Source organism: Ambystoma mexicanum, chromosome 1p (assembly GCF_040938575.1).
Source record: "Ambystoma mexicanum isolate Mex_15411 chromosome 1p, UKY_AmexF1_1, whole genome shotgun sequence".
Classification (NCBI taxonomy): Eukaryota; Metazoa; Chordata; class Amphibia; order Caudata; family Ambystomatidae; genus Ambystoma; species Ambystoma mexicanum.
Genome location: NC_090921.1, coordinates 1,077,135,647 through 1,077,141,064, shown reverse-complemented (window position 1 = coordinate 1,077,141,064; position 5,418 = coordinate 1,077,135,647).

The window sequence follows — 5,418 nt, the reverse complement described above, 5'->3', positions numbered from 1 at the left end:
ACACTGTTTCAATTATTTCCTGATGCAAGCACCAAACCCCATTAAAAATGTTGTTTACACCAAGGGGTCTACAGACCATAATCTGAGATTTGGACAGATTTACAGTTGGGTGATTTGTCTCCGCATAATCTGATAAAGCAGTCAGCAAATTCTGGAGGCCTCTAGGAGTCTGTGATATTAAAACAAGGTCATCAGCATAAAGCATCCAGGGGATACGCTGACCACCCTAATTTACTATTAACTTCTGTAATATATACACACACATTTTTCATTCCATCTTTAGATGCAAAATCATTCCTGTATCGTGGCTAACTTCTATTATTATTATTCCACTACATAAAAAGGGCCCAATTAATGACCCTAACATTTTTTGACCAATGGCGTTAATTGACGTTGTGAAAATGTTTGACTTATTGATCCTCAACGAAGTGGAAGCCTTTATTGCAACAAATTCTATCCTTTGTAAAGCACAAGTCGGGTTTCGTAAGGCAATGGGGACGCAATTGAATGCAAGTGTTTTAGCTCACCTCATTTCATCATCTCATCTCTCTCCCAACGGCCCTATTTTCATAGCCTCATTAGATCTTTCATCGGCCTTTGACAGTGTGGTAAGTGGTGTGCTTGGCGGAAAACGTTTGAGTATAAATTTCCCCCTTATTTAGTGGCACTCATTGCTCTTCTGCACCACAATACCAACATCAAGGTGCGGATCAATCATGAAGGCCTGCTTACTGATGTAATTCCCAGTGCGATCGGTGTCAAGCAAGGATGTAACCTTGCAGCGGTTTTGTTCAATCTGTACCTCGCCGACATTGATTGCATCTGGGATCTATCAAAATCGTTTGCGGTTCGGCTGGGTACCTCAGTTTTCATGGTTAGCTTACGCAGACAATGTCCTTCTTTTTGATTATACACAGTCGTGTCTGCAAAATAAGCTTGAGAGATTTTTTATGTATTGCAACCAAAATAATCTATCTGTTAACCCTTTAAAATCCAACATACTAATCTTTTCGAATCACAAAAAACTGCGTACATCTAGATGGTTGATTAATTTAAATGAAATCAATCTTGTACAAAATTTGACATATTTGGACTACAACTTGTCGAACAACACTTCTCTTATGAAATGGCAATCTTCTCTTACTGAAAAAGTTTTGCCCTTAATGGGACAAATGAAACTTATTTACTTTAAATATTGTAAATTTTCTTTAGTACCACTTATTGAATTCTACTGTAAGAAAGTAGAAGCAGTCATCCTTTACGGATTAGATTTATGCCTCGTTGAAATTGACATCTATTTGAACAAGCTCCAAGGCAAAATCTGGAAATCCACGCTTGGTTTACCTAATTATCTTTCAAATGTGATAGTGAGGCACAAACTCAGGCTCAATTCTTTGGCCTCCAATTCAATTGGAGACTGCTTACTAACTTTACGAAAATGCTTCCCCCTCCTTTAATTCCCTCTACGAGGATTTTTCTACAATGCTTGTCAATTCCCAGCCTGTGTATTGCACAATTTAAATAACGTATGCTTACATTATTAGAAAAGAGTAATATGCAGCCTGATGACCTCAAATGGCAGATGGGTTTTGCCAAAAAGACACTATTCAAATGATTGGGCTGCTACTTCTGATCTAATTTCCTCCTATGCATCCTATTCGGAATATGCCAAATTCAGGCATGCCCAAAATCCTCGCCTCTCATTCTTGACTTTAGTTCCTTGTAATGAATCTCGCAATACTTACATGAGATTCCGGTTTGATTTATTGCACACAAAGATGCGGACGAAGCATTGGTTTAATAATGAAAAGCTGATTAGCGATACGATATGCCGATTTTTGTATAGATGCCAATGAAACCACAAAATATCTTTTTCTCTTCTGTCCACACTTTGAGCAAATCAGACTGCATATGCTGAAAGATTTTAAGAATGCAAATTTTGTTTTAGCCAGAAATTTCATCTGGATTGGATGCATGTGGGGCAGGAGCAATGCCATTAGCCTAGTTACTGTGCACCTTTTACATTATATTGAAGCAGAATTAGATGCTTTGAGGGCAGGTATCTTGCCCTAAACTAATAATTGCCTAGAACTTGGGAAGGCTCCATCTTGTTATAAGATTTTTAGTCAAGATGCCATACTAGGAATGGCTAGTTTTATTTTCTTAATGGTGATTGATTATGTTCTGTTAGTTATTTTTTGTTCATATTTCAGTGAAGTAGAATTTGATGTTTATACTCCCAGGACATTAAAGATGACATCACACATGTTATTGATGACATCACTGATGACATCATGTGCATTTACCTTTCATGAAAAGTCTGTACAAGGGATTCTTATTGTAATGTTAATAAAAAAGTGTAAATTATCATTGGAATAAATGAGGTACGTAGTGCATTAAGTAATGCATTAATCCAAATAGCATTTTATTATGAAGTTTTTTCCCAATATACTAAGGTACACATGTAGTAACATAGGCATAGTGTGCAGCAGACATCTATCTATGTATCTATCTACGTTCTTGTATTGCACCACTAATCCAAAGGCCTCAGGGCACTCACAAAGAGAAAGAGAAAGCAGACAACCGATAACCGTGACAAACAAGCAGAACAAAAAACAAATGACCATGAGAAACCAGTCCTCACAAGAGGCAATAATGATGGAGAAATATGGCAGATAGCAGACTTCAATACCAGAAGTGCAGTGTCAGAAGGGCTGGTATGTCCTAACCTTTATTGACATGATGGAGATGCAATATTAATAATCTTGCCATGTTAAATACTAAAATTATAAATGCATCTAATTAGAGTCTTGCATACTGTGAAACATTTAATAAGTACCTAATCAAACCCACTTACTACATTATTGCATTACTGCACACAAAACACAGACAACAACACATACAATTAGAGTATATACAGGGAAAGTGAAGTAAACAAAAAAAAGCAGTATTACCCAACAATCTTCATAACCTAACTGATTATCTTCATGCACAGAAATGATTGCTCTGCTTCAAAGCTACTACTTCCCTGTGTATAACTTTCACATATTGCGACTAGACCCCAAGGAAAGTAGTGTAAGTGCAATGTGTACAAATATGAGCATATCCAGGGAAAGTACAGTAATAAAAAAACAGAACTATAAGACAGTGTTGATAACCTTACTAATCATCTTCATACATAGAAAGCATTGCTGTCTTCCAAGTCTGTGTTTTCCCCTTTGTTTATGTTTCATATGCTTTGAGTGGACCCTAAGTGATTTACTTTAAGAACATATTTGAAGTAAAAGTCTACAAATAGAGTACTTTGTACTATAGTATAGTGAATTTTTAGTTCCTGACTTACTGGCCTAGATATATCAGTAAATGAAAAATGAGTGAGCCAGACATGTGATGTCATCAATGACATTTGTGATGTCATATTTGATGTCCTGGGTGTTAGTCTTAACAGTGCACGGTGGTGGCGCGAATTATGGTTGCTTAGCTTACCATAACTGGCGAATTTCAGGGTTTTTTTGGTTTTACTTGGAACCATAACGTCCCTTTAACAAAGGTTTTTCACTGAATTTCATAGGTTTTTATTAGTGCAACTTAACCATAATGTCTACGAATATCTGACTTCATTGCAGACCTTCCGGAGAGTGCCACATGACCATATGCTGGCACGTGGCATGATGACGTATCTGAGAACCCGTACACACTTCACGATAAGATCTGTGCTTCGTGGACCGGTTGGAACTGCATTTTCTGCTGATCTAGCAACTTTCAACTTCAAAATTTCCCTTGCACAGCTCCAACACCTATTCCTACTCATCCATTAACAATCTAGTACACAGTTCATACTTTTTGCAAAACTGCTATTTTTCTTAAAATAGAATCAGCTAATGCCATCCCTTCTCCCCAAGAGAGACCACCACTGCTGTAATCAAGGAGCATGAGAAACACTGCCCCTACCTTAGAAATAAGACACACACAATTTCCCCTATCCACCTGCCCCTCCATATTGGTGTTTGGTGCCTCTTCCCTCATTTCCCTCCCCACCTTTCGTTCTAAGCTCGCCTGCCAAAAAAAAAAATGCATCCAAAATTAAAATAAATGTTCCTTTAGGAACCAATTTTCACAGTTAAAAAATAGAACTAAAAAAAAAAACGTATAGACTCCATCTACTTTATATTTCTCAGTAAAGTAAATGGACTCAATAAGATTTTCCAACATTTCCATTTGCAGTTTGTGTTATGCTAATGGGAATATTGTGGTGTTCATCCTCCGTTCCAGGGACTGGAACAGTGGATACCGGCACAGCAGCCCAAGTTATCAGCCCAAGCGAAGCAAAGGTGGATAACTAGGTCTCTGGCCCATTATCCCCCCCATTCCACTCCTGAAATGGGGGATGAATGGCCATTGGCAGCCTAGGTTCCCAAAGCGGGAACCCAGGGTACTAAAAAAGAGGATTTTTCTTCCTACTCCGGGACGGCGTCCCGGTCTAGGAAGGAAAATCCCTTTCCAAGGGAAGGCGGGGGTTCCATACAGGGCCCCTCCTTGCTTTCCATGGCAGCCTGCAGAAGGCAAAAAGAGAACCCTATGACGATATTACCACAAGCACATTTTTCTTCCCTTTCAAATCTATCCTGATTTCGAATAACTTTACCACAAAGCCAGTCCCAGGTGGACATGACCACTTTAATCCTATGTTTTGTCCTTTGTGGTCATGGCCAGTAGCCAGATTGTCTGGATCATGACCTTATTCCATGACCCAGACAATCTGGTCACTGCCCATGCCCACAGGTACCCCTCAGTCACTAAAGGTATACCACTATTTTTTGTAGCTACATTATGACACTTGTCAAAAAATAAAACACTGGCACATTTCCAAAACCATGCTTGTAAGTCCTTGCCAATGCTCCTTATGCAAGTTTGCTGGCAATCCACCCAGGTTTTATTTTTTCAAAAGTGTCAAATGTGTGCACATACAATCGTCATATAACCTAGTGCCCACTTGACAAAATCCATTCAGACTTTACGAAAACATCTATATCTAGATCTATAATCTTTTTCAAACCTTTGTGTAGATTTGTCAAATGACACCACATCTATAAGCCTTTACAATATTTTGGGACCCCCCCCCTCTAATTTTGCCCCCTCTTGACAGAATCTCGCCAAACTTTGTAAGCTCATTCGGAATCGGGTCAGAAATATCCCATCCTCATCACCCCTCAACTTCCCAGAGATTATTTGATAAATTTGACAAGTGCCTCCCTCTGGAACAGCCTTCCTGCCTCCCTGAAACTTGAGGAGAACCATCTCCGGTTCCGGAAGCACCTCAAAACCTTCCTCTTTGCTTCTGCTTTCTCTCTCCCTCTCCCCTGCTTATTCTTCACTAAATTCTGCACTGAATCTGAAACTTGGCCACTCTCACCGACC